We start from the raw sequence: 10792 nt of genomic DNA, 5'->3' as shown, positions 1-10792 counted from the left end.
GTGGGAAAACTGGAACACTAATGCACGATTGGTAGAGTTGTGAGCTGATCCAACCATTCTACAGGGCTATTTGGAACTATGCCCAAAGGGCTATAAAAACTGCATACCCGTGGATCCAGCAATGCCACTATTAGTTCTATATCCTGAAGAGATCATAAAAAAGGGAAAAAGACTCACATGTACAAAAATAATTATAGTTACTCTTTTTGTGGTGGCAAAGAATTGGAAATTGAGGGGATGCCCATCAATTAGGGAGTATCTAAGCAAGTTGTGGTATATGAATGTAATGGAATATTATTGTTCTGTAAGAAATGATAAGCAGGCATATTTCAGAAAAACCTGGAAAGACTTACATGAATTGATGTTGAGTGAAAGGAGCAGAACCAAAAGAATATTGTACACAGTCTCAACAATGTTGTGTGATAATCAAAGGTTATAGACTTATCTCTTCTTATCCATACAATGATCCGAGACAATGCCAAAAAACTTATGAAAGAAAATGCTGTCCTCAAGTAGAAAAAAGAACTATGGAGTCTGAATGCAGATCGAAGCATACCTTTCTCAAATTTGTTGCTGCTTTTTTGTTGTTGTTATTGTTTCTTCTTTCCTATGGGTTTTTTTCCTGTTTGTTCTGACTCTTCTCTTACAACATAACTAATGTGGAAATATGTTTAACATGATTATAATATATAACCTACATCAGATTGATAGTTGGCCTTTAGAGGGGGAGGAAAAGAAGGGTGGGAGAAAAATCTGGAACTCAAAATCTTACAAAAGTAAATGTTGAAAACTATCTTTACATGTAATTTGAAAAAAAGATCTGGTAAAATGAGCAAGATTAGAAGGATTAGGGAAGAGAGTAGAAGAAGAATAAGAACAGAAAAGAGAAGAGCTTCTATTTTATTCCATTTGCCAGGGAGTCCAGAGACCTTTATATGAGTAATCCCATGGAGGTCAGAGTAAGGAAGCAATACAGCTCCCAGGAGTATGCTGGTGAGAGGTAGAAAGCAGCCCAAATTGAGAATGAAGTTACTTTATGGTCTGTGATTCTTCCCAATGAACCCTGTTCCTGCTGTCAAAGCTCAGGGGAATTGGCGCAGATCAGAAAAAAACAGAAAAATCTGATTCTAACTGTAAAGTGCTTTGAGTTCTTTATTCATAACTATTAAAGTAACCTGAAGGTATCGATAAAGAACTCAAAGCATTTTACAGATAGAATCTGATTTTTCTGTTTGTGATCTCAAGTGAAAGACAGCATCTCTGAGAATTAGAAAATAACCTAATGTAAAATGGCTGGACCAAAGACACATAATGAAACCTCATCAGAAAGTCACTGCACAGGATGCCAAGCACTGAAGAGAGCTGACAACAGAATGCAGAGTCCTTCATTCTGGACACTTACATTTCCCCTCTGCTAAATAAGCTTTTAAGCCCCGGGAGCCATTTCTGAGTCCATCAGGTATTTATGAACTTGAGGAAAGATTAGGACATACAAGATATTCTCTAGTGGAGGTTCTTATCCCTTTTATAAGCCATGGACCCCTTTGGCAATCTGGCAAAGTCTGTGGACCCCTCCTCAGAATAATGTTTTTAAAGGCATAAAATAGAATATACAGGATCACAAAGGAAATCAATCATATTGTAATATAGCTCTGTGTGTATCAAGTTCATGAAAACCCTATTAAGGACTCTTGTTCTACAAAATCAGAGGAGCCGAGGTCAAGACTAGATCTCCACAGGTCATCTGGTGCCTCCCCCTGACTCTAGGCAGAACCAACCCAAACTAATCTCTCCCCACATGAGGATCTCTGATTTGTAAAGAAAATTGTACATGCTTCCAAAATAATCCTTCTAATTTTTAATATTCATTAAATAAGCAGTTTTTCTTTCAGTTTAACCAAAATCAATCATTCCCTTTTAATTTGTTCTCTTTGGAGATAGAAAACAAATGGTCACTAACTCTCTAGTGACCCAAAGACCATCATTAAGCCACCCCCCAAAAAAACCCAAGTTTCATTGCTCAGGATGAAACTATATATTTAAGCTACTCTGGAAATCTTTTTGCATCCTAGAGACAGAAGGATCGAGGAATATGCTAGGGGCATTTCAATATGACTGTAATAAACACTTGGGAATCTGGGAGATGTAATATCTCCATGGGCTTTAATGTGCCACTGGATATCTCTCCTGGCTTTGCCTGAGATATTTTGGAAATGGTGGTGAGAGACAAATTGATTTTCATCATCTCTATCCACAGTGAAAGTCAGAGAATGCCACAGAGTATATTGTCTGCAAAATTAAACTACCTGAAATGAAACAAAGTAGAATTCCCCACATACACAAACTAGTAAGTGCAAAGCAAGGGGAATTTAATGAGGTATTGATAGAAAAAGACAGAATACCAAATAAGATGGTGTTGACAGAAATACTATGGGAAAGGGGAGAAACTTGACAAGCCATGAGCCTGCACACTGGAAAAGGGTAGAGAAAAGCAAATGTATTTAGCAGAGAGAGTCATGGGGGTTACAGTCCCTGCTGAGAAGAGACATGCAATATTTTCTGCATAACTATTCCTTATCTAAATACACACTTCCATTAGGAATTTACAGACAATTTGGGAAAGTTACCTTTAAGACCATTAGTAAAGGTGGCTTCATACTTGAACCCAATTTTCCCACTCTCTTCTTCTCCCAACCACTCTTCCCTCCCACTCCCCATGATCTTAGGCAAAAAATGCTCGATGAAAATTATAATTGAGGAGTGGGAGTTTTTAATGGCATCTCTGTACATGCTCCTTCTAATGAATAGAATGCAAACTCCTAGAGAGCAAAGATTAACTTTTGTGCTATGCCTGACACACAGGTGGCAATTAAAAATATTGATTGATTGGTCGATTGCCTCCCAATAAACTAACCTGCTTCCATTCTCTCTCATTTTTTGGAATGAAATGTCCTTGAGGGCAGGAAAAATTTCTTTTCAATCTCTGTATCTTCAGTGCCTAGTATGGTGTCTTCTATGAGCTAACACAATGGGTTTACAGTGTCTTATTGTGCTAGCACAATAAAAGTTGCTTAATAAATTCTTATTAAAAGCTCCCCCTCCCCAGTAAAATATAAGCCCCTCAAGAACAAGTACTGTTTTGCTTTAGTTTTTTGTATCCTCAAGACCTAACATGGTACATGGCACAAAGTAGGAACTTGATAAATATTTCTCCATTTTAGTTTAATAAAATGGAACATCTCTGGAAGAGGCAGATATAACTAGGCTCTTGTTCTACCTGGATAATTTATAGGCTACTGGTGATTTCTGGAAGTGTTTCAGACCCATGGAATATTATTTCACCCCAGCTGGAATAGCATAGCCATGGTTGCCATTTACCAAGTAGAAAAGATCTGAGTTTGGGGTTATTGTCTCGTCTCTGCTAAGACAAAAATGCCTCTCCTTCTGAAGAGCCAGTAATTCCTCCCTAAGCTACTTCAAAGTAGTAAGACTCAATTGATTAGGTCTAAGAACAGAAAGTATCTTGGGAGATCTAGTTTTCAACCACTCAGTAGAATCTACCATCATGCCATTTGGTTTCATTACTCCTTATACAGAGAGAGAGAGAAAAAAAATGTCTAGCAAGTCAAAGTAACCTTTCCAATTTAGGGCAAAAGGATGCACTTGAGAGTTTAGTGCCTTCATGAAAACACAAGCCAAAACTCAGGGTTTGAGGAAATTATCTTACCATGTTTCTTGTCAATATTCAAGAAATCCAGAGAAAATATTTGGTAATTGGGGTGTGCAATGATGCATCCTGAGGACAAGCAAAGAAATGAGAGAAGCTCAAAGTAAGAGGGATTAATGGATGGGGAGAGACAGAGAAAGGAAGAGAAAGACAGAGAGAGAGAGAGGGAGAGAGACAAAGAGAGGTGGAAAAGGGAAAAAGTCAGGGGGCAATTTTTAAATAGTTTGAAGTATAAATCTGGAAGGAAAGTATAGATAGAGGAATGTATACAAATGTCCTAAGTCAGAAACATGTCAATTTTCAGATGGCAGGGATTCTAATCCCTCTTTTTTGTCAGCTTCCTACTCACAAATGGAGAAAGGTTAAGAATGTCAGCCTTATACACCCCTAGGTTTTACTTTTACAGAAGGATTCTGAGATTCTAATAATAGTAATAATAATAATAATAATTTACCCATAAACCTGGTGATACATGACCACCAGCAGGGGGCAGCAATGCATGCTGGGATGCTGGGTTCCCCCAATTTCATGGGACCTCCCACCAACCTCACCCCAAGTTAGAGGTGTTACCTTAGGGTGGGAGAGGCAAACACAAGCAAGCATCAGTGAGGTACAAAGTTGGTTATATGTAAGATATGAAAAAAAAATGTCCTTTTAGTCTCAAGTACTCTAGGTCATCAGATCAGAGCTGACTGGACTGAGTACTCTCTTAGATTGCATCTTTCAAGGACCCATCAATTCAGAGACTTCTGCCTGATTAGCTCTCCAGTCCATCAGACAGAGCACAGACGAAACTGAGTTCTACCTAATCATCAAAAGACGCCATTTATCCAACTACTACTGAATGATACTTTCCTAAGTATTCATTCATTTGGTTCAATTCAGCAACCAAAAAAAAAAAAAAGTCAAACATTTTAGGAGTCTTCCAGGTGCAAAGCACTGTCCAACATCCTGAAGGATTTAGAAAGATTAGTCTAAGAGTCCCTGCTCTCAAGGAACTTATTATCTGGTACTCACAGTCTAAGTATCCTATGATATGATTTCTATAATTTGGATTAAAATTTTAAAAGCAAAGCCTTTAAACAAAAACATGACTTAACTCTTTTAATGGAAAGTACTACATTATTACAAAGCATTATGAATATTGCATCTTTTTTTTAAGTTGTGAGCAGATACTCATGTTACATGAGCAACTAAGCATATGGGGAACAGAGTTTAATATTGTCACTAAAACTTACAAAAAGTTAGTCTGTCACATACTTTAAAAGATTTTCATAGTCATCGTTGTTCTGCATGGTAATCAGGAACAAACGGTAAGTAATTCACTTAATGTCTGTAATTAGCACTACTTTAACAAACAAACCAAGTATGCCTGAGATTAGAGGGAGAAAGAGGAAGAAAAACTTGGAAAGACCAAGAAGTTGCTTTGAGTCTCCACTGAATATTCCGGGATAGCAGAACTGGTTTCCCTTTCCTTCTCCCATACCCATGAAGAACAAGAAAGATCAGATGCTAGGGCCATAGGGCATTATGGGAATTTAGAATTGAAAGGGATCATAAAGATTATCTAGTCCACAGCTGTATTTTATAGATGTTGGTCTCATCTACATAACCTACAGAGTAGGTGACGCTTTGTCCAGAATTACAACCTAGTAAACAGCAGAGCTAAGGTTTGAACTCATATTCTTTGGCTCTAAATATAGCATAGTTCTTAGGAAAGGGAGGAGCTAAGTGCTCCATATTCTTAACTCTGGCAGGGAAACAAGCCAAAGAAGGCATTTTCCCTCCCCACCAACCCTAGGATTCACCCCTCAATATTGGTTTACAAATTCAAGGATCCTATGAGAACTTAGAAAAATTTTCTTGGATTTTCCAGTTTCCCCTTTCCCCAAATTATAGGGAGAAAACTGAAGTCTACAAAAGCCCCTTTCCCCAATCCACTGACAAAACTAAACCAAGAGCAAGCAGAACAAATGATGTTTGTAAGGGGACTACCCCATGCTCATGTTCAAGTCCTCACATTGTACATCCCTGTGAGGGTTAGTTTAATGACAGTGGAAGCAGAAAGTCCCACCTCTCCTGTTTTTTTCACTGGAGTGAAGGCCTAGTACCATTTTGCAATTTAGTCTTAGAGAGTTGCTTGTTGACACTAAGATGTCCCTATAACTTGCCAAGAGTCATACACTGGGGATGGGTCAGAGGGCAAGACTCGAGTCCAAAGCTTCCTGATTCTTAGCCTCAATTCTCTAACCTCTACACCATGTTACTCCTCTATTAGAAATTAGTTCAATTTTATTGCTTCTTCCTGACAGAAAAATTGTTAGTATTACAGAAAAATTGTTAATATCAATTATATGACCTGCCACTCCCTCTTACTGATCCTAGTAATGTCAGAGTTCCAGTAATGTCCTTGCATTCCTACTTGTAATTTACTTTTTATTAGGTTGAGTTGAACCACACCCTATGTCCCCACCTTGGGACTCATCCTTGTAAACAAAGCTAGCTTGAGCCTAACTCCCAAAGTAGCTTCTGATGTCCTTACCTCCTTCCCTTGGGATTCATGGCATGAAGGGCAAAAGGAAGTGGTTTTCCTGAATCAGGCTGCCAAGGGCAACTGGCATCTCATGGCTAGGCCTCCTCCTTTTCTTCTAAAAGTATAAAGAACCTTTCCTATAGGCCTCCTGGTGGGACAGTGCCCAGGGTGGCAGGTTTGCTCCCCTTTTATCTCAATTAAAGATGTTTTATTCCTCCACTTATGAGTTTGATTTATTTCAGTACTTGACACTCTTAATATCTCACTGAAATATACAAACTGAAGGAATTCATGATTTGAAGAAGAGGAGCTATGAATCAGGTGGTTTGGGAGTTTGAGAACTTGAAGAGGGGCTGGACTGTGCAGAGGGGTGTGTGTGTGTGTGTGTGTGTGTTGGGAGATGTGGTATCATAGTTCATCAGGTTTATGAAGACTGTAAAAGCATCTTCTGGCATAGGGTTTAGCTGAAGCCCCTGAATCACACAAGACTCAGAAGAACTTGTTGTTGTTCAGTTGTTTTAGTCATATCCAACTCTTCATGACTCCATTTGGGGTTTTCTTGGAAAGAGATACTGGAGTGGTTTGCAATTTCCTTCTCCAGTTCATTTTCCAGATGAGGAAACTGAGGCAAGCAAGGTTAAGTGATTTGCCCAGAGTCACACAGCCAGTAAGTGTCTGAGGCAAGATTTCAACTCAAAGAGTTGGGTCTTCCTGAATCCAGAGCTGGCACTCTATCCACTTAGCCACCTAGCTGCCCCTAGTCCTTAGACACTTTAACCTTTTTTGTATCATAGACCCCTTTGGTACTCTAATGAAACCAATGGACCCCTTCTCAGCATAATTTTGTGTCAGCTACATTCATAACTGAAGGAAATGTTAAATTTCATTTAGAAGTTAATGAAAAGATGGAAATTTTTCTCATCCAAGTGCATGGACTCCCTGTAATGGACCCATGAACTTCATGGCTGTCTTTGAATCCATGGTTAAGAATCCCTGGAGCAAATGGACTCTGAGTTCCTTTGCAGCTCTGAATTCACCATCCAATCATGTACCTGAGGGGCACATCATATGGGTACTATTACATTTAGCAGATGAGAAGATGGAGACTTAACAATAGAAGGACCAGGTGGATTAATTGACTTTGAAATAAAACTAATTTTGCTCTGAAATTAAAACTTTCATCATAGTATCTCTATTTTCTTTGCTTCATGAATTAAAGAAATGCACTGTATCAACTGACACACCTTGGTCCTTTGAGGTATTCTTAAATTCCTATCCTTCTTTCAAGAGGCAAAGGAGCTCAGTCAGTTAAAAAGCATTTGTTAAGAAGGTATTATGTGGGCTGCGGCGCGGGCTGTCAGGAGGGCAGACGGGCGGGCGCTGCAGGCCCCGTTGTGCTGCGGCCGCCGCGGCCTGTGCCATGGAGCCCGGGCCCCCAGCCATCCGCGAGGGCTGGTTCCGGGAGACGTGCAGCCTGTAGCCGGGCCAGGCCATGTCCCTGCAGGTGGACGAGCTGCTCCACCACCAGCGCTCCCGCTACCAGGAGATCTTGGTATTCCGCAGTAAGACCTACGGCAACGTCCTGGTGCTGGATGGAGTCATCCAGTGCACAGAGAGGGATGAATTCTCATACCAGGAGATGATTGCCAACCTGCCCCTCTGCAGCCATCCCAGCCCACGAAAGGTGCTCATCATTGGTGGTGGGGACGGGGGTGTCCTTCGGAAGGTAGTGAAGCATCCATCTGTGGAGTCTGTGGTCCAGTGTGAGATCGACGAGGACGTGATCCAGGTCTCTAAGAAGTATTTGCCGGGCATGGCCGTGGGTTACTCCAGTCCCAAGCTGACCTTGCACGTTCGTGATGGGTTTGAATTTATGCAACAGAACCAGGACGCCTTCGATGTCATCATCACCGACTCCTCAGACCCCATGGGTCCTGCCGAGAGTTTGTTCAAAGAGTCTTACTACCAGCTGATGAAGACAGCGCTGAGAGATGATGGGATCCTCTGCTGTCAGAGTGAGTGCCAATGGTTGCATCTGGACCTCATCAAGGAGATGCGTCACTTCTGCAAGTCCCTGTTCCCCGTGGTGGAATACGCCTATTGCACCATCCCCACCTACCCCAGCGGCCAGATTGGCTTCATGCTCTGCAGCAAGAACCCGAGCACTAACTTCCGGGAGCCGGTGCAGCAGCTGACCCAGGAACAAGTAGAGAAAATGAACCCCAAATACCACAACTCGGACATCCACCGCGCGGCCTTCGTGCCGCCCGAGTTTGCCCGCAAGGCCCTGAGCGATGTGTGAGGAGATCAGCAGGCCCACCTTGGCTTCTCCCAGGGACTTCAAAGCCACAAGCGCCCATTCCAGGGTGCTCCTCTTCCTGCTCTGAGGGCATCGCCTGGCACTCGGCACCCCCTCCCGACTGAGGACCTGCCCCTCGCCAGCCATCCCGCCCGTTGACCAAGTGTTACCAGACCCAGGACGTGATCGAGGGGCTCCCCGTGCCATGCTCTGCTGGGCGGGTGGGGGGAGAGTACAAGATGTCTGTGTCTGTGTCTGTCTCTGTCCAGTCTGGTCAATTAGCGTCTATTAATATTGATCATCTGTGTACAGAACGATCCTTCTCACCTCTAACAAGCCCCCTCACCAAACAGTGTATTTATAACTGAAAAAAAAAAGGTATTATGTGACTAGCACTGTGCTGATGGCTGAAAATACAAAGAAAAAAAAACAAAGAATTCCTGCCCTCAAGGAGCCTACAGTCTAATTGGGGAGAGGACATGCAAACAGGTATGGACAAACAAGCTATAATACAGAATAAATTAGAAATAATCAACAGAAGGAAGGCACTGGAATTAAGAGGGATTTGGAAAGACTTCCTATAGAAGGTAAGATTTTATCTGTGACTTAAAGGAAGCCAGGAAATGGAGATGAAAAAGAAGAGTAAGGGGCAGCTAGGTGGCGCAGTGGTTAGAGCACCGGCCCTGGATTCAGGAGGACCTGAGTTCAAATGTGACCTCAGACACTTGACACTTACTAGCTGTGTGACCCTGGGCAAGTCACTTAACCCTCATTGACCCACCAAGAAAAAAAGAATATTCAGGATTTGGGGACAGCCAGTGAAAGTGCCCAGTCTAAAGATGGAACAGCAAAAAGGACAGTGTCACTGGATCAAAGCATACTTGCCCACGGAGAGTCACACTGCTAATAAGGATAAAAACCAGGTTCTAATCTCAGGTCTTGACTCCAAATTTTCTTTTGACTATACCATGATGTATATTTTTGTCTATCTATAGTGATGATGTTTCTGAGAAGTGCATTGTCAGACCATAATCCCTTTATTAGTAGATGTATTTCTGTTAAATGTGCAAGTCTGACTGACTATTCAACCTGAATAGTGCTTATCTCACACCTTGCTTTCTGATCCATACTGGGAATGGACTGTGTCACCTCTCAGAGCAAAGCAAAGGCCCTCTCTCAAGCAGTCTTTCCCTTAGCTGTTTCAGGCCTTCTTGGGAACAGAGAAAGGTCACCTTATTTTTTTAAGCCGATTCCAGTTCCTCCTGAGCTAGAGTAAACAAATATGTTGTTTATATCAAAGGACTTAATTAAGCAGACTAAGTGACAATGCCATCCAGAGTTTGCAAGTGAGCTTTTGGTCCTACAACCCACCCATGGATAATTGAGAACTGGCTGGATCTTTCTGTTTATTTCCCTACAAAATGGTTCTTGCTGAATCTGAATTACTTCCCAAATGACTAGGATAATGGCTTAGCCTTGCAGGTAGCATGGCAATGGACCAAAATAATTTGAGTAGCAATGATGATTGTCATCCTAGTCTTAAAAGTAAATTCTTTTTGACATCTTTTGCTTTTATATCATCTACATTTCCTAAGGAATCCTTCTCTATTCCCCCTCCAGACAACCATCCTCCATAACAATTCTGTGGTACTACCTCATACCTATTGGATTGGATAATAGGACAGCAGAGGAAAATGACAAATGTTATAGGGGATATGGAGAAAAGGAAACATTAATGCACTGTTGGTGGAGTTGTAAACTGATTCAAACATTCTGTAGAGCAATTTGGAACTATGGCCAAAGGGCTATAAAACCCTACATACTCTTTGACTTAGTAATACCACTACCAGGTTGCTATCCAAAAAGAGATAAAAACCAAAAAAGTTAAAGGACCTATATGTGCAAAAATAATTATGGGTGTCCTTTTCTGGTGCAAAGAATTTGAAATTGAGGAGATGCGCATCAATTGGAGAATGGCTGAACAAATTGTGGGATGAAATTATGATGGAATACTAGTGTGCTATAAGAAATGATGAGCAGGATGCTCTCAGAAAAACCTGGACTTACCTGAGCTGATGCAATATGAAATGTACTGTACACAAAGTAACAACAATATTGTAAGATGATCAGCTGTGAATGACTTAGCTATTCTCAGCAACACAAAGATCCAAGACAACTCTGAAAGACTTATGAAAAATGTGATCCATCTCCAGAGAAAGAACTGATGATTTCT

The 10792-nt window shown here is 41.2% G+C and overlaps 1 pseudogene; it reads left to right on the top strand.

Annotated features, from left to right (window-relative positions):
* Nucleotides 1-7680: 7680 nt before the first annotated feature.
* On the top strand, nt 7681-8798 carry LOC122749951 (annotated as a pseudogene).
* Nucleotides 8799-10792: the final 1994 nt, after the last annotated feature.

This window comes from Dromiciops gliroides, chromosome 3, assembly GCF_019393635.1.
Source record: "Dromiciops gliroides isolate mDroGli1 chromosome 3, mDroGli1.pri, whole genome shotgun sequence".
NCBI classification, from domain to species: Eukaryota; Metazoa; Chordata; class Mammalia; order Microbiotheria; family Microbiotheriidae; genus Dromiciops; species Dromiciops gliroides.
Note: the sequence above shows the minus strand (reverse complement) of the source record. Positions and strands in the feature narration are given on the sequence as shown.